Source organism: Saimiri boliviensis, chromosome 11 (genome assembly GCF_048565385.1).
Source record: "Saimiri boliviensis isolate mSaiBol1 chromosome 11, mSaiBol1.pri, whole genome shotgun sequence".
Lineage (NCBI taxonomy): Eukaryota > Metazoa > Chordata > Mammalia > Primates > Cebidae > Saimiri > Saimiri boliviensis.
In genome coordinates, this window is record NC_133459.1 from 11,600,197 (window position 1) to 11,617,841 (window position 17,645).

The window sequence follows — 17,645 nt, forward strand, 5'->3', positions numbered from 1 at the left end:
TGATCTCAAGTGATCCGCCTGCCTTGTTCTCCCAAACTGCTGGGTATGAGCCATCACATGCAGCATAAAATACCCACTTTGAAGGGTAGTTGGGAGGATTAAGAAAGGGAACCATACATGCCAGCTGTGAGTTAGACATGGTGGCTCACGCCTATAATCCCAGCACTTTGGGAGGCCGAGATGGGGGATCTGGGTTTTTCATCCCTCACACACCTCCAGTGTATCTACTGCTGCCTTCCACAGTCCCATGCTGGTCCACGTCACATTGTTCTTTCACCTGGGCTGTGACAGACGCCTTCCACGGCTCCTTCTTCCCACTCCAAATCCAGCGGTCTCTTGTCCCCTCATCAGTTCACCTCTGGGCAGCCAGAGGGAACTTTCATTTTTAATTTAATTTTTATTTATTTCTAGGGACAGGGTCTTGCTCTATCACCTAGGCCAGAGTGCAGTGGCATGATCGAATTCCTGGGCTCAAGGGATCCTCTTGCCTCAGGTCTGCCAGGACCACCCTCACCCCCTGGTCCCCCTCCATCTGTGAGCCACACAGCGGAGCTTCTCAGCAGTCTCCCACCCTGCCCTGCTCTCAGAGCCTGCAGGCCTCAGCCTAATGGCAGCCTGAGGCAGGGGCCTCCGGGGTTCAAGAGATTCTCCTGCCTCAGCCTCCCAAGTAGCTGGGATTACAGGCGTCTGCCACCATGCCCGGCTAATTTTTGTATTTTTAGTAGAAACAGGGTTTTACCATGTTGGTCAGTCTGGTCTTGAACTCCCAACCTCAGGTGATCCACCTGCCTCGGCCTCCTGAAGTGCTGGGATTACAGGCCTGAACCACGGCGGCCCGCCTAGAATAGTCATTTCTACCAAGACTCTGTCTCTAAAAAAAATAGATGGAACGTGACTCTGAATCCGCAGCCTGTTCCTCTCCAGCACAGCCCTGGAAAGAAGCCTGCCTTCTCTGAATGGACCCTAGTGGGATCCCTCGAGCTGTCACCCATTGAGAGTGCTGGCCTGCCACCTGCGCATGCCCAAGAAGCCTACCAGCCCTTCTGCTTCCAATACAGATCCACACTGATCACGCTGATCCACAATGATCGGGGTTCCGCCTTGCAACCTCTCCTCCCCAGACTTTCTGATCCCTTCCACCTTTTCTCCCCGGAGGCGTCTTCCACACTCTACACAGTCCAGTCTGCATGCTGTCAGGATGGGGACAGAGAGATCGTGAGATTATGTGGTTTTGCCCCACTCAAGGCTGTTTCTAGGGAAGGCCAGACACACAGCTTCAGAAGGGGTCTTGCAGGCAACCGTTACCCCAACAGGGTACTGGATCTTCCACTAGCAAGGGGGACGATTTGTTGCTGTGCTAATAAAAATAGTAACAGCTGGCCAGGTGCGGTGGCTCACGCCTGTAATCCCGGCACTTTGGGAGGCTGAGGCAGGCGGATCATGAGGTCAGGCATTCAAGAGCAACCTGGTCATCGTGGTAAAACCCTCTCTCTACTAAAAATACAAAAAAGTTAGGCATGGTGGCGTGTACCTGTAACCCCAGTTACTTGGGAGGCTGAGGCAGGAGAATCGCTTGAACCCGGGAGGCAGAGGTTGCTGTGAGCTGAGATCGTGCCACTGCACTCCAGCCTGGGCAACAGAGTAAGACTCTGTCTCAGAAAAAAGAGGAAAAAGGTCAGGCGCCATTGCTCACGCCTAGAATCCTAGCACTTTGGGAGGCCAAGGTGGGTGGATCATGAGGTCAGCAGTTCAAGACCAGTCTGGCCAAGGGGATGAAATCCCATCTCTTAAAAAAAAAAAAAAAAAAAAAAAAAAGTAACCGCTAGCATGTATTGGTACAGCCCCAGCTTTGCTACAGGCCAGGCGCAGTGGCTCACGCCTGTAATCCCAGCACTCTGGGAGGCCAAGGCAGGCAGATCACCTGAGGTCGGGAGTTCCAAACCAGCCTGACCAACATGGAGAAACTCCATCTCTACTAAAAAAATACAAAATTAGCCAGGCATGATGGCACATGCCCGTAATCCCAGCTCCTGGAGAGGCTGAGGCAGAAGAATCGCCAACCCGGGGAGGGAGGTCAGAGGTGACAGAAGCCACTGGGCCTCTGTGTCAGAGACTTAGGCTAGTGTCCTTCCTGTTCCTGCCCTGCTGAGCTGCGGAAGCCTAGGCTGGTCTCTCCCACGTAGCCCTGTGAAACAGGCTCTCCCTGGCTCCGGGCCCCTGTTTTGGCCTGCCGAGAATGTTTTGGCTACCGCTGCCTCAGCTGTTGGGGAGGATTGTGATGAAGCTCCTCAAATTAGATCAGCCAGCCGCGTTGCGCTCCCACAAGTCCCTGACCGCAACCTGGAGAGACTTTCTCCAGGCGGACGTCCAGCCTGAAACCAACCCGCTTGGGAGGCACAGGAATGACAGTGGCCCTGGAATGCACGTGGGGCTCACTAGCTGGCCACACCGCCTCAGCATGGGTGCAGTCGGCTGTCTATTCCTCTGTCAGCTCTAGAACGGCTCATACAAGAGAAAACTGACGCACCAAGGGGCTACGTAACATAATTCCAAGTGGTCAGCGGTAGCACTGGAATCCGAGCTTATGCAATCTGTGCCCTTGGCTACTGACTTCACCTGCAGGAGCAAAGTGACCCCAACATATCCATTCATTGCACAGGTACACGGAGCACAAGCCATGTGCCAAGGACTGGACAGAGAGGTGCTCACCTCCCAGGGAAGGGGGGAAAGGTGCGGTCATCATGTGGTCCTGATAACCAAGTGGTTATGAAAGGGGTGACAGAGGCCAGACACGGTGGCTCACGCCTACAATCCCAGCCATTCGGGAGGCCAAGGTAGGCAGATGACCTGAGGTCGGGAGTTCAAAACTAGCCTGACCAACATGGAGAAACTCCATCTCTACTAAAGAAAATACAAAATTAGCCAGTCATGATGGTGCATGCCTGTAATCCCAGCTACTCGAGAGGCTGAGGCAAGAGAATCGCTTGAACCTGGGAGGCGGAGGTTGTGGTGAGCCAAGCACTCCAGCCTGGGCAACAAGAGCAAAACTCCATCTCAAAGAAAAAGTAGGGGGTGGGGGGTGTGACAGAGATGCTCCTTGCCCCTCTGCAAGGACACCGGGGGCTTATGGGGCTCAGGTGGGAGGACAGGTGAGGACAGAAGCTGTTCTGAGCATGGGTCAGCACGGTGCCCAGGGCTGGTGGCTGCTGTGAGGGGGTGAGGGGTGTGCCTGGAGCATCCTTGGTCTCCAAGTGGGCAGGGAGGGACAGTGGCAAGCAGTCACCACCACCTCAGTGAACAATCTGTGGACTTCTGCTGCATGCCAGGCCTGCTCTGGGCACTTAGACTGAGTCCTCTTGGCTGCCAAGGGTGGTACAGTCGGCTGATTAGTGTCCCCTGAAAAGCTGTGTCCAAGTCCTACACCCTGGTACCTGTGAATGTGACCTTATAGAGAAAAAGCGTCTTTGTAATTGAGTGGCTGTAAGTGAGTTGGGATCTCAAAGTGAGATCACCCTAGGTTAGCTCTGAATCTAAGGACTGGTGTCCTCAGAAGAGACAGAAGACAGACACACAGAGGGGAGGGGAAGGCTGTGTGAAGCCCGAGGCAGAGACCGCAGTGAGGCGGCCACTGGCCACAAGCTGCACGATGCCAGGAGCTGCCAAGAGCCACCAGGAGCTGAAAGAGACAAGAACGGGCCCTCCCCTAGAACCCGGGAGGGAGTGGGGTCCTGCTGACAGCTGGGGTTTGGACTTCCGGTCCTCAGGACCGTGGCAGCAGTGCTGGTGTTTGGGCCACGCAGCTGGTGGTCATTTGTTGTGCCACCGACAGGAAACTAACAAGTGGGCTCCATCATCCTCATTCAGTGGAGGAGGCCAAGTGAGGCGCAGCCCCAGGCTCCTGAAGCTGGGAGGCGACGGAGGCTGCATCCCCTCCACGCCACTCCATGTTTTCAGATGCCCAGGTCTTTTAACCTCTGAAGCCTCGTCACTGTCCTGCATTGTGTTTTCTCTCACCGTATGTCCACTCCAGCAGGCACCCTGTCAGCCTGACCTCTGAAATCCAGAGGCTCCTCACCACCTCTCGCCCGCTCCATGGCTGCCCCGCGGGGCCCTGCCACAGCGCCCCTCACCTGAACTACGGGTGGACCCTTCACCTGGTCACAACACATCACCCGGCTCCTACCTTTGCCCCAGGGCCCTGCCTCAGTCTGTTCTCAACACAGCAGCCAGAGATCCTTCTAGAATGTATCAGACTACGTCACCCTGCTCATGACTACTGACGGCTGCCCATCTCACAGACTGGAATCTAGTGTTTACTGGGATCGCAGGCCCTTCTTGGTCTGCCCCCAGGTCCCTGCCCTGCATAAGCACCGGCCTGCTCTACCTCGGGGCCTTTGCACTGGCTGCTCTCTGCTCTCTTTTTCCAAGTATCCCTCTCCTTGCAGGGCACCCTCCCTTCTTTTAAAAAATTATGATGATGATTATTTGTAGAGGCAGGGGTCTCACATTGCTGCCCAGGCTGGTCTTGAACTCATGGCTTTGAGTGATCCTCCTGCCTCAGCCTCCCAAAGTGCTGGGATTACAGGAGTGAGCCACCGCACCTGGGCACTTTCTCTTCTCATAGGTTCTGCTCAAGCGTCTCTACCCAAGAGGTCTTCATGTAAAATGCCCCAACCCCACAAACATCAGCTCTGATTTGATTTCTATCCTTCTTTGATTTCCCAGACTCCTCCTTCCCAGCTGCTGAGACAGGCATGTGTCCCCCTGTAATGAACACCTCGCGTTCCTGAGGACACTCCCTCAAACCCTAAAACCACGCCCTGCCGAGGGCCAGCGCGTGACAACCGGGCAGAGTCTCCGCCTCACCCCTGGGTGTGATTCTTGTGAACCTTTTTGGGACCACTCAGAAAACCATCCAGAGAAACGGTCACAAAGGCTGACCCGGGGCGGGCAGAACACTGCTCTCCCGCAGCCAGAAACCCAAGGGCTGATGTTTCTTTTCACAAACATCCACAGCCCACGAGACCAGCCGGGGCCTGCACCTTCATCTGACTCCCAGGGCCGCACTTGGCAAAACATGGAGGCAGAGAAACTCAGGCTAGAGTTCCTGGCTCATGCCCCACAACCTTTGCCCCGTTTCCCCAACTGGACCTCTTGCTTGGACAGTGCCCGGTGACCTTGGGGTAGGGGTGCCAAGGAGGGGAGGGAGGAGCCGACACCTACAGACCGCCCCTCCCCCCCCGCACCCCCCCGCAGCCAAATCTCCAGATTACCGTCCAGCAGGCTGGGATTTGGACAGTCGAAGTAACTCATGCAGGTTGCACTACTACAAGTTTCAAAGCAAGGCTTGGAGCCCAAAGCAAGCTCTCTCTCTCTCTTTTTTTTTTTAAATATGGAACCATTCACGAATTTTAACAGCCCTGTCCTGCCTCATTCATTCATTCATTCATTCATTCATTCATTCGTATTTGTGGCACTGTGGCACTTTGGAGGCCCTGGGATACAGCGGGGAATACATTTATCTCACTTGCGGAGTTTGCTTGCCTGTAAGTCCAGGGACAACCAGCATGAACACTTGTTCACACGAACGAATGGCTATATTAACTAGAGGTGGCTGGAAGTGCGTGGGAGGGACACATAGGTTTGTAAGGGGTTGGAGGGAGTGATTACGGGGTGGGAGTGGTATTTAGATGGGGGGCAGGGAAATCTTGGTTAAGATAATGTTTTGGAAGAGACCTGAGGGATGTGAAGAGGGAGTGATACGCATGAAGGAAGAGCATCCCTGGCAGAGGGAACAGCGAGTGCAAAGGCCCTGGGGTGGAATGAGCTTCTCCAGCACGGAGACCAGTGTGGAACACCAGCCACTGCAGGACTTTGAATTCCATTGTGAGATGGGGTAGATCGGGAGTTTGTAAGCAGAGAAACAACCCCCTCTGACATGAAGCTGGGCTGGGGTGCTTAGGTCATGGGGGAAGGGGGGTTCAGGATGTCTGCAGAGCTGGGTACTGGAGAAAGTGAGCTTCCCAGAGGATTTGGCCTGAGCAAATGGAAGAACGGGGTTGCCATTCCCTGAGCCCCAGCGCCTCCCTCTCCAGGAGGGTTGGCGCTGGCAAGCCCCAGGTGTGCAGGAAGAGACCCCGGTCCCTATAGCTCCCAGAACAATTGGTTTACGCAGAGGGAGGGGGAGGGGAGGCGGTGAGCGAGAAAGCAGTTCCAGGTGGCAAGGGCAGCTCCCGGGGAAGAGGCTGCCCCAGCGCCGCCGGGGACCCACCTAGCGCAGCGGGGGCGAGCCCAGTTTCCAATAACAAAGTGGCCAGGCCGTCCCAACCCCAGCCCTGACAGCTAACGAGCTGCAGCCGGCTCGGTGCGCGGCCGGGAGGCCAGCCTGGCTCACATGATGGCGTGAGGGGGTGGCAGGAGGAGCCGCCAAGCCCCAGCGGGTCGGGCAGGAGGCTCCAGGAAGTCTTTCTGAACGTGGGCCCAGGGGCGGGCGCGGGGCGGGGCCGCGGGGGTCCCGGGAGGGGCTGGGCGGGGCTGCAGTGCCGGGTGGGGATTGGGCTGGGATCCCTCGCGGCGGATGGGAAAGGGGTGGAAAAGGGATGGGAAGGGGTGGGAGATAGATGGGGAGGGGGCGGGGCGAGGCTGGGGTCCTGGGTGCAGATAGGGAGGGGACTGACTGGAGCGGGTGAGGGGGCTAGTTGGTGTCCCGGGAGCAGAAGGGAGGGCTTTGGGGGGAAAGCAGGGGGACGGGTTGGGGTCCTGGGGCGGGTGGCGAAGGAGGGCCGCGGTGGGGTCAGGATACTGATGGGGGCCGATGGGACAGGCTGGGGGCTGTGGAGGGGAGCTGGGTTGGGATCTCAGGTGCAGATGGGGAGGGGGCAGGGTAGGTGGCTGCGGAAGGGGGCTGCGTCGGGGTCTCAGGTGCAGACGGGGCGGGGCTAGGCGGAGGGGGTGAGAGGGGAGCCGCGCTGGGGGCCGGGGCGCTGCAGGGAGGGGCCGGGGTCCTCCTCCCGCCCCGGGACCGCCCGCTCTTGCCCAGACCCTGCGGTAAACAGACGCCGTGATGTCACGGGCGCCGCTGACCTGTGGCTGAACCCGGAGCTGTAAATGAGATGCAAGGTGCCAGCAGCCTCCGGCCGCAGGGCCTGCGAGCCACACGCGCTTCTCCGCCGGCCCGAGGTTACCCCAGCTGCACACAGGGACAGGATGCTGCAAACGCCACCAGACATTGCAACACGCAGCCAGTCTGTTGGCCGCCGCGTGAACCGTCCCGGCAGCCCTCGCCGCCCCCCTGGCGGGCACCCGCCCAGCTGGAGCGGCCTCGCGCCCCCGAGGCACCCTGGGGGACTGGCAGCTCCCACCCATCTGAGGCAACCTCTCCACGAGGGTCTCTGTCTCCGCCTCCCCAAGGAACCTCTAAACCCGAGGGCTGGGCCTCTGGGGTCAGCTTTGGGTTTTCGTGGGAAGAGATCCGGGAGGTGCCTGCCTTTGCTCTGGGCGTTCTGGGAAGCTCATTACTTCTCATTTGCAAAGTCCGGATGGGGGGCTGGGGGATTGGGGGGCTGGCTTCCAGGTATAAAGAGGTGTAACGTGTCCCGACGGCCGCGCACCACCCCTCCCTTCCGAAGCAGGGGGCCTGTTTATCCCGCAGAGCTCCCAGAGCAGCCCTGGCCCGCAGTCCCTTGGCAGCTGCGCTCCGCGCTCAGCGCCTGCACTGCCCTTTGGAATGAAAAGCAGCCTGGTTGGGGCCTCAAGGAATCTGCTCTGGAGTTGATTTGCTGTGTGACTTTTGGATGAGTCACTTGGCATCTCTGAGCTTCACCATCTCCATCTGGGGAAGTGGGGAACACTGAAACTGGCCTCCCTGGGCTGGTGTGGGAAAGGTCAGAAGTGCAAGAAAATGCTCACCAAGCCTCAGGCTGGTCAGAAGCCTCAGGTGCCAGGGGCCTGGCATGGCGAGAACTTGGAAACCCTCAGAGAAACCAAGGCTGTTCTTCTCCTCACCCGTTGTCCCCCAGACTTGGCCTCTGGGTTTATTGTGAGAAGCTGGGGTGACCAGGTCTTAGGGATGAATAGTCCCCCCTGGCTCGAGGAGACCCCCACTGACTTCCCTACTTGGACTCCATTAACAATGACCACCCTGCCTTGTGGGGGGTGGGGAACCTAGAAATGACCCCATATCTTTAGCGAGTGCAGCAGGGCACAGCTGAACTCCAGCCCTGATGCCAGCTTCTCCTTCACTGAAACTCATCTTTACACCCTCCTCCCTCACACAACTCTGTTTTCTTGTCTTTACAGCACTTAGGCACTATCTGAACTATCATGGTTATTTGTTTGCTTAGTTTTTGTCTCTTTTCCCCATTCTCAAACACACAAGCTCTCTAGAACGTAGGCTCTCCGAGGAATTTCCAGACCTGGCTCGGTAATCAGGTGCTGGGTGACTGTGTGAATGAATGAATGAATGAAATCGTTTTGCCTCTCCTGGGAAATATTAGTAACTTCCCTTTGAGGGGACCGTGGGAGGGATGAAGTTGACAACCCATGTGGTGTGGCTATTGTTAGGACCAGCCACATCATTCGCAGGGTCTCTTGTTCAAAAATTGTAAAGAATTCCAAGATGGTGACATCAGGGGCTCAAACCAACTGCAGGTGCTTCTGAGTGCAGGGCCCAGTGGGAATCCCTGGGTCACACCCAGGAAGCCAGCCCCAGCCATCACACAGAGGGTGCCCAAGAGGAACACCCGGTGGGACCTCGTGCCAAGTCACGAGCCTCCCACGCTTCCCTGGGCAGCAGGAAACACAAACACAGATCCGGCAGAACCACTCCAGGGGGAACGTATCACACATCCTCAGGAGACAGGTGACACTTGCAAACTACAAGTCGCTGCACCATGCAATCTCTATACACGCAGAGACGCAGGGGCAGTAGATACGGCAGCCTATTAGCTGTAGGAGAAAGAGGAAAAATAAAAACAGCGAACCCGGGCAACATGGGGAAACCCTGTCTCCACTAAAAATACAAAAGTTAGCCAGGCCTGGTGGTACGCGCCTGTAGTCCCTGCTACTCGGGAGGATCACGTGAGCCTGGGAGGTTAAGGCTGCAGGGAGCTGAATTCGCACCACTGCACTCCAGTCCGGGTGACAGAGTGAGATCCTGTCTCAAAGAGTAAAATAAGCTGGGTGCGGTGGCTCACGCCTGTAATCCCAGCACTTTGGGAAGCCGAGGCGGGTGGATCACGAGGTCAGGAGTTCGAGACAAGCCTGGCCAAGATGGTGAAACGCTATCTCTACTAAAAATTCAAAAAATTAGCCGGGTGCAGTGGTATGTGCCTCTAATTCCAGCTACTCAGGAGGCTGAGGCAAGAGAATTGCTTGAACTTGGGAGGCGGAGGTTGCTGTGAGCCAAAATCACGCCACTGCACTCTAGCCTGGGCGACAGAGCAAGACTATTTAAAAAAAAAAAAAAGTAAAATTAAAAGAAAAAAGACAGTCCTCATCATAATGAGCATTTATTTAGGAGCTTCTCTGAGTTCAACAGTGAGGTTTACGGCCCCTTACCTTTGGTTCTAGAATCCAAATGGCTCTAAAATCCCACATTTAATTTTGACGCACATGTTCAGGGCAGGCCCTAATTGGAACTATCATGAGGCTACTTCTGGTCACTTTATCCCACTGCGGTGACTATCACTGTGGTTCTGGGCGGCTGCCCCAGGCCTTGCTGTGCCCATCACTAGGTATCGATCTGTGTGCTGTATTGCATTTCTAAAGTCCAAAACATCGGAACTATGAAATACACCAGCCTTACGGGTTTCAGATAAGGGTGTGTGGACTTGCTCTGGGCCTCTTTTTAGAGATAAGGCACTGAGACCCTGGGAGTATCAGTAATTGCTCAAGAGCACAACCAGGAACTAGCGGAGCAGAGACCCCCAGACCCGGCGGCAGCACCTCTCAGAGCTGCAAGCAGAGGGAAGCATTCAGCTCTTGTTTTGGAAAAGGGAAGATAAACATATACTGGAGTATTTCAGCTTCTCCTTCAGATTCCAACATGAAATTCAGAGGTCACTGAGCTGGTAGGCTCAATCTCACACTGGGGCTGATGTGTCCCAGGGAGACCTTTGGCTAATTAAACATAATTTATGGACCAGCCTCTAAGGACAAGCTTTAAATTACTTGCAAGCTGTGCCAAGGTAGCTATCCTACAAGCTATTAATTAGGAATCAGTTTAATCTCTGCTAGGACGAGGGTCAACTGCCTTGGAGTGGGCCCTTCTGGCTGACTGGTCTCGTGCTATCAGGCTGTGGCTCTGGGCCCAGAGGGCCAGGGGACTCAGGGGCCAGGGGACAATCAATGGAAATGACCCAGCCAGCACACCCTGCAGAGACCAGGATGCTGGGAGAAAAACCAGGCCCTGGGCCCATGGGGCCAGGTGAAGTGGGACTTTTCCCGAGCACCAGCCTCACAGAAAGTGATTTTCAGTGGTCCTCAGAGAGCATCACATCCCTCCGACATCAGAGAATTCTGTGGACTATGAGGCTTCCGTCACCTTCCATTAATGTGGGCTGGTCATGCACCCTGTAGAAAGGCTTCAGTGGCTCCCTAGTGCTCTCCCAATCATGCCCAAACTTCACCCCACAACCACCAGGCTCTATGAGGTATGGCCCTGTCCATCTCTCTCCATTCCCCACTCATACTTTTGTTCTGGCTAGGCCAGGGTCATTTTTCCAAAGGAAACAAACTCCCTCATCTCCCACTATCTAGCCCTGCTCTCTCCCTTCGCCTGGAATTTTCCTTCGGCTGCTTCTACCTCATCCTAATGCCTCAGCTTAGACCCCAAGCCTAGGCACAGCCCCATTTCCTTTCCTAGAAGCCAGACTGCCTGGGTTCGAACCCCATGGCTACCGGGGCTGTGTGACCTCAGGCAAGTATTTAACCTCTCTGAGCCCTAGTATTTCCATCTTTAAACTGGGAACAGTCAGAGTTACTGCATCACAGGGTTGCTCTGAGGAGGAAATCAGATTGTCCATGTAAATTGTTCAGCACGTGGGTAGCATTTTGTTAAGAACAAAGACTGGTTGGAACCCCCGGTCTGTGCTCATAGCTGCCTCCAGCCACAGTCCGCCCCACCAAGGCACCCATCCCACCAGGGTCACTGCAGGCTACTGGTCCATCTCCTCAGCAAGACTGAGGATGGGTGTCTTTTCCCCCTGCCATACTTATGCAATGTCAACCATGTGCTTGTGACCAAGGGAGCCCCTCTCCCCCAAATGCCCTTCGCTTCCGTCAAATCCACTCTGCAGGAAGCCATCTGGGATGACCCAGAGTTTTCTCTCCTGTGGAAAAGCTGCCCACCCAGGTGGGGCACAATTAGGATCCCCTGTTTTGGTCTTGCCCTCCAAGGGTAAACCCTCCCTGATGACCAGCTGCACTGCCAGCTTCTCTACCGCAGCGACTGTGACAGCTTCCCTTTCTGTGTGGCACTGGGAACAGAGCTGTGTGCTCAGGACAGACCCAACCAACATTTTTCATCCCCTGCCACCGTGTTCAATAACCTGGAATCTTCCCAAGGTCCCTGGGAGGCTGGGACTTGCATTGCCACTGTAGAGATAAGGATACTGAGGCCCAGAGCGTGTAGCTGACTGAACGATGCGCCTTCTCTGAGATACCCATATTTCAATCCCAGAACCTATGAATATGTTATCTTCTATGGGAAAGAGGAATTCACGTTGCAGATGGAATTAAATGTGCTAATCAGCCAATTTTCAGATGGAGAGATTATCCTCAGTTCTCCAAGAAGGCCTGATGTAATCCCACTGGACGAGGGAGGCAGAGAGTCGCGTGGAGATAGGGTGTGAGTGGTTGACTTTGAAGATGGAGGGGCCATCTTCAAAGGGGCCACGAGCCAAGGCATGCAGCTAGCTTCTAGAAAGAGCAAGGACATGGATTCTGCCCTAGAGCCTTGCAAAGGAGCACAGCCTTGACCCCTTGATTTCAGCCCAGTGGGACCCATCTCGGACTCCTGTCCTCTAGAATTGGAAGGGAGTAATGTGTGTTGCTTTCAGCCACTAAGTTGGTGATAATTTGTTACAGCAGCAACAGGAAGCTGCTATAGAGGTGCTAAGGGATGGGTCGAAGGCCTCCAGCCAGAAGAGCTGGGACTGAAACCTGAATCTGCCTGCTTCAAAGTCTGCAGTCTCTCAAAGGCACAGCATCTCCTCCCCAGGCGAACCTATCAGCAGTGCTTATGAATAAAACAAACACAAGCCATTCCCGTCTTAAAGAAATGCCCTGGAGACTTTTGTAGAGAGTGCAGTTATGATCTGTACCCTCACCATCATGGCCAGCACTTACTGGGCATTCATTTTGTGCTCTGGACTTTAAATGTATTATCTCATTTAATCATCATCTGACAGATAAGGCAACTGAGGCTCAGAGAGGTCCAGTAACTTGTCCAAGGTCACACAGCAAGTGAATAGAAGAGCTAGCATATGAACTTTGGTGTGCTCGACTCCTGAACTCAAAATCTGAATCTCTGTGCTACACTGGCTCCTTGAGAAAGAAAGGCACCTCTGTGTGGACACACACGCACTCACGTTTCCACAGACGTGAAGGCTCAGGAAACATCCACAAAGCCAGGGCATGGATCTGCTGGCTGAGGAGGTGTGAGCCCTCGGAGGGCACCGTGTGTCCAGCCCACACTGACCTTGTGTCCTGCCATCCCTGGAGGACCCCGTCTCCTCTGCTGTGGGCAAACAGGGAAGTGGTCCGGAGACGCCAGACTCTTAATTCTTTGGCAACTGAAATGTAAGAGCACGGACCGTGCAGCCAAGGGTGGACACATGCCATGTGGGTGTGACTGGCAGGACTGCCTACCTGGGTGAAGGTCACGCCGCCCTTGACAGTCCCACTGGCCCCAGCTCCCCACGGTGACCGGCTACCAGGCCTGTGAGAGGGGCCACTGCTTGCTGGGCTGGGGAAACTCTAAAAGGACTCCAGAGACCTCCCCCCAAAACCACCGCGGAAGGACCCAGTATCATCTCTCTTCTGCTCCCCTATAGCTGGAGAGCGGGGAGAGCTGACCTCTGGCACCTGAGAAGTATCACTAGCAACTGTGACCTAGCAAAGGGGCTTCCTTTCCTCTCACGTGACATTGACCTTACATCTTCTAGAAAAGCTTCCGAAGTCAGTCTGTTGACAGACTTTGGATGTGACTGATGGAGGAGCCATCTTGAAAGGGGCTACAAACCGAGGCATGCGGCTAGCTTCTAGAAGCCAGAAAGGGCAAGGACGTGGATTCTCCCCCAGGGCCTGACGAAGGAGTGCAGCTGTGTAGCCCCTTTGAAGCCCCGTGACCCCTTGATTTTAGCCTGGTGGGATCCATGTCGGACTCCTGCCCCGTAGAATTGGAAGGGAGTCATGTGTGTTGCTGGACCACTTTGGTGGTTGAGCATTTTGCCTCTTTGAACTACAGTCTCCTTGAAGGCAGAGGTTTCAGCTTAACCCTGAAAAGTCCATTCTATCATTTTTTTTTCCCCCTGCGGGGATAGAAGGGGTTAAGGCATCAGCAAATGACCTGATAAGGTCTGCAGGATTCGACCTGGAGGGCTCCCTGATACAGGCAGGCCGGGGTCTCCTGGCTGTTTCCACGTGGCATGACTGAAAATGAAAGTTGTCCTTCCATAAGAAGGTATACTGGACATCTGCATCTGAGCCCCTTGCTCCTGCTGACGGCCCCCCATCTCCCCTGCAGAAGCCCACCTCCCCACTCTCAAACCCTATGGCTTGGCTGGGGCTGGTATACCCCTGGCTCAGAGTCCGGCCGTGACCCACAGATGGCCAATTAGAGCACGATTTCTGGTTCAGGCTCACCAGTCACTGCCAGAGAGACTTAATTCCTGGACCCTTCCAGGACCTCTGGGCAAAGAACACCTGTCTGTCCACTCGGAGGGAGCCGGGAAAGTTAAGTTAGGAGCAGCAGGGGTAGCTGTGAGCAAGCCCGTGGCAGAGAGGTCTGCCTAAAGGTTAGGGGAGAGAGAAGCAGGGAGATTGACTCCTGACAGATTGACAGCACTGTGCCCCTGGAGACGTGCCCAAAGTCAGCCCTGCCCAGGGCCTTCTGGTCCCATGAGTCGATAAACCAATCTGAGGAACACCTCCAGAGCCCCGTCAGGAGAGCTGGAGGTGATGTCGTCTGAGCCATGTAGACACTCAATCTACAGACTCCTCTAGGTGCCACCAGTGTCGTCTCTTCCATGAAACTGTTAGCCAGGAGGCAAGACTCACTGGTTACAAGCACACGAGACACCCCGGGTTCCAGCCCTGCTTGGCCATTTACTAGCCGTGTGATTCTAAATTACTGACCCTCAGAGTCCCATTGGTAAGGAAAGGATAACAGTATCCAAGCTGGAGTCCCCACTTCGAGGAGTAAATGACCGTGTGACACGTCAGGACTTTGAACAGTCCCTGGTACACAGTAGGTGCTCAGTAATTACTGGCTCTAACTAGCTACACTGGGTCAGTCATGCATTCATTCAGGTAACAACCATTTAACAAGTGTCTACTGTGGGCCGGGTGCGGTGGCTCACGCCTATAATCCCAGCACTTTGGGAGGCCGAGGCGGGTGGATCACGAGGTCAAGAGATCGAGGCCATCCCGGTCAACAAGGTGAAACCCCGTCTCTACTAAAAATACAAAAATTAGCTGGGCATGGTGGTGCATGCCTGTAGTCCCAGCTACTCGGGAGGCTGAGGCAGGAGAATTGCTTAAACCCAGGAGGAGGAGGTTGTGGTGAGCCGAGATCGCGCCACTGCACTCCAGCCTGGGTAACAAGAGCGAAACTTCGTCTCAAAAAAAAAAAAAAAAAAAAAAAAAATAGTGTCTACTGTGGGCAGATACTGTGCCAAGTGTCAGCTCTCTGGTGAGTGAGGAGGGCATGCCCCCTGCCCCTGTGGATATCAACAAGCAGCCACACGGCGTGGTGAGTTGCTATGGTAACACCCTGACTTTGGCCTCACCGAAGCCCAGTCCTGACCAACTGAGCTACTTGGATGCAGAGATAAAAATGACTAATGCCTTGTGCGGAGGAAGTTGGATGGTCGTGGGGGTTGGGCAGCCAGGACCAGCGTGGAGGCCAGGCCCCTGACCAGCCTCAGCCCCTGGGTTGCAGAAAGGCCTATACTGGACCAGCCCCTGCCTAGGAAGATAGGGGCTGTGCCACCGCATCTCAACAGGGGAGAGGCCTCAGGTGGAAGGGAGATGGCCAGACTCTGAGACTTCCCTGTAGGGAGTGGTTCCCTCCTACAGACTTCTAGAAAGAGTCAAGGGTTCAAATTCCCCCGAGGGCTTCTGTGGCAGGGGCACAAGGCTCCCCTTCCTGGGGGAGTCCCAGAACTAGGGTGAGTCAGGCCAGAGGGTCCTTTGCCTTTTGTCCCTGGTGCCCTGAAGAGCATCTGATCTAACACGCAGAAGAAGGGCTGGGGCAGAGGGGCATCCACACTCCCACCCCCAAGGCCACAGCCCCAGCCGGGAGTTGTGAAACCCAGAGGGGTCTAGGAGCGATTTCACTACATTTTCACATCTTCAGATGAGGGAACGAAAGCCCAAGAGAGTCACTCGCCCAAGGTCACCCAGCAAGTCGCTGGGAGGCCCTCATAATCTACCGCATTAGGCGCTGGGTTCCAGCAGCCCTGCTGGCACGCTAAATTGCATGAGTGCTCCGGCCAGAGCCGGCCGCTACCACCCAAAGGATCTTGGCCGCTGTGACACAGCCTATGGGCCAGGTCTGGGCTTTGGGGCTGGGGTTGTCAAGTCATACTTTCCCAGGGCTGGGTGCTCTGGAGGCAGGGAGGGCCAGGCGGAAGCCTCCTGTGTCCTTTCTGGCAGACGGATTTCGGCTGGGACCTCTTGGAGAGGCGGTCTCAGAAAGTCTGCTGGGCACTCAGAGCTTCTAGTTTACAGGCACCCCCAGTGGGAGAGGAGGTGCCCAGGCTGAGGGCAGAGCAGGACCTGGGGTGGGAGTGTGGACCCCTCTCCTGAGGGGCAAAGGCCCAGGAGAACTAGAAGACATTGGTCCAGAAGCTGCAGCACCTTGGAGTAAAGAGCCAAAGGTGGAGGTGTCATTAAAGAGGTGACATCCAGCAAATCCAGGAAGGCTCCATCGAGGCAAGGGAGTGGGCGGACTCATTTCCTAGAAGCATTATTTTCAAGCCTTATTTTTTTTTCCTTTCTTTAAAGCAATGACTTTCAGCCGGGCGCTGTGGCTTACACCTGTAATCTCAGCACTTTGGGAGGCCGAGGTGGGCGGATCATGAGGTCAGGAGTTTGAGACCAGCCTGTCCGATATGGTGAAACTCCATTTCTACTAAAATATACAAAAATTACCCGGATGTGGTGACGAATGCCTGTAGTCCCAGCTACTTGGGAGGCTGAGGCAGGAGAATCGCTTAAACCTGGGAGGCAGAGGCTGCAGTGAGCCAAGATCGTGCCAGTGCACTCCAGCCTGGGTGACAGAGCGAGACCCTGTCTAGAAAGGCTAGAACCCAGTGGCCTTCGCCAGGCTGACCACTGGTGGCCTTAAGCACCAAGCCACACATCTGTACTCTCCACCCTGAGCTTGCATGGCTATTGCGTCGCAGGACACCAGAGCGTTCCCTGCCTCTCATATGAGCTCTTGCCCTGGGCCTGCATCTGAGCATGTAGGACTCAGATGGGTTTTAATTGTATCTAGTCCAAGCCTTCTTAACCCAGAGACTAGGATAGGGGATGGGGTACATGACCCCTTAAAAGTACAAAACTTTGGTTGGGAGTGGTGGCTCACATATGTAATCCCAGCACTTTGGGAGATTGAGGCAGGTGGATCACGAGGTCAGGAGTCCTAGACCAGCCTGGCCAAGATGGTGAAGCCCCATCTCTACTAAAAACACAAAAATCAGCCGAGCGCGGCGGCGGGCGCCTGTAATCCCAGCTACTCAGGAGGCTGAGGCAGGAGAATCTCTTGAACCCTGGAGGTGAAGGTTGTAGTAAGCCACGATCACACCACTGCACTCCAGCCTGGGCAACAGAGCAAGAGTCTATCTCGAACAAACAAACAAACAAATAAAAAACACTACAAAATTTTGAGTGTACATTCTTCTTGGGATAGAGTTCATATTTCTGTCAGAACCTTGAAGGGCTCTATAACCAGCAAAAAACTGAGACTTAACTGCAACCCCCTCAGTTGCCACCTCCTTCGAGAAGTCTTCTAAGATTTTCCTTAATTTACAGTGATCAAAGCTCTCAGGCCATGCAGAGCTCAGTGACCTCAGGCTTAACTAGAGGGAGCTGTCACTCACTCACTCCTCTGCAGCAGGGTCCCTGCATGTTAAGCTGTCTCACTGGTTGTCAAATGACAGAAATTTAACTGTGCTATTCCCTTGCTTGTCAGTTTACTCTTTAAAAGAAACCCTGATAACTGAGGACTATTTTATTCCTTTGGCAAGTCTCCCATTCATTGTATGCAAATACTGCTACTCCGTGCTCTACACGCTGTTTGTGTAAAAGCGGATTTTGCTCCATCCCTGCCCGCATCCTGTTGACTCACTGACTGCTTATCACAGCTCTCTCCAGAACCCTCCCGTGTACTAAGCCCCATTACTTAACAGCTTGTCTCT

At 54.8% G+C, this 17,645-nt stretch overlaps 1 protein-coding gene across 3 annotated transcripts in view; it reads right to left on the reverse strand.

The window, feature by feature from the left end:
* DHRS3 (dehydrogenase/reductase 3) overlaps positions 1-17,645 on the reverse strand; it is a 57,754-nt gene that overhangs the window by 25,099 nt on the left and 15,010 nt on the right. The window contains exon 1 of one of the 3 annotated variants that reach the window (XM_010346502.3): positions 7,084-7,197. The exons of the other annotated variants lie outside the window; for them this stretch is intronic. The gene's annotated coding sequence lies outside the window, so the exon portion shown is untranslated. Of the gene's footprint in view, positions 1-7,083; positions 7,198-17,645 lie in introns of those variants that run through there. 3 annotated transcript variants of the gene reach the window in all.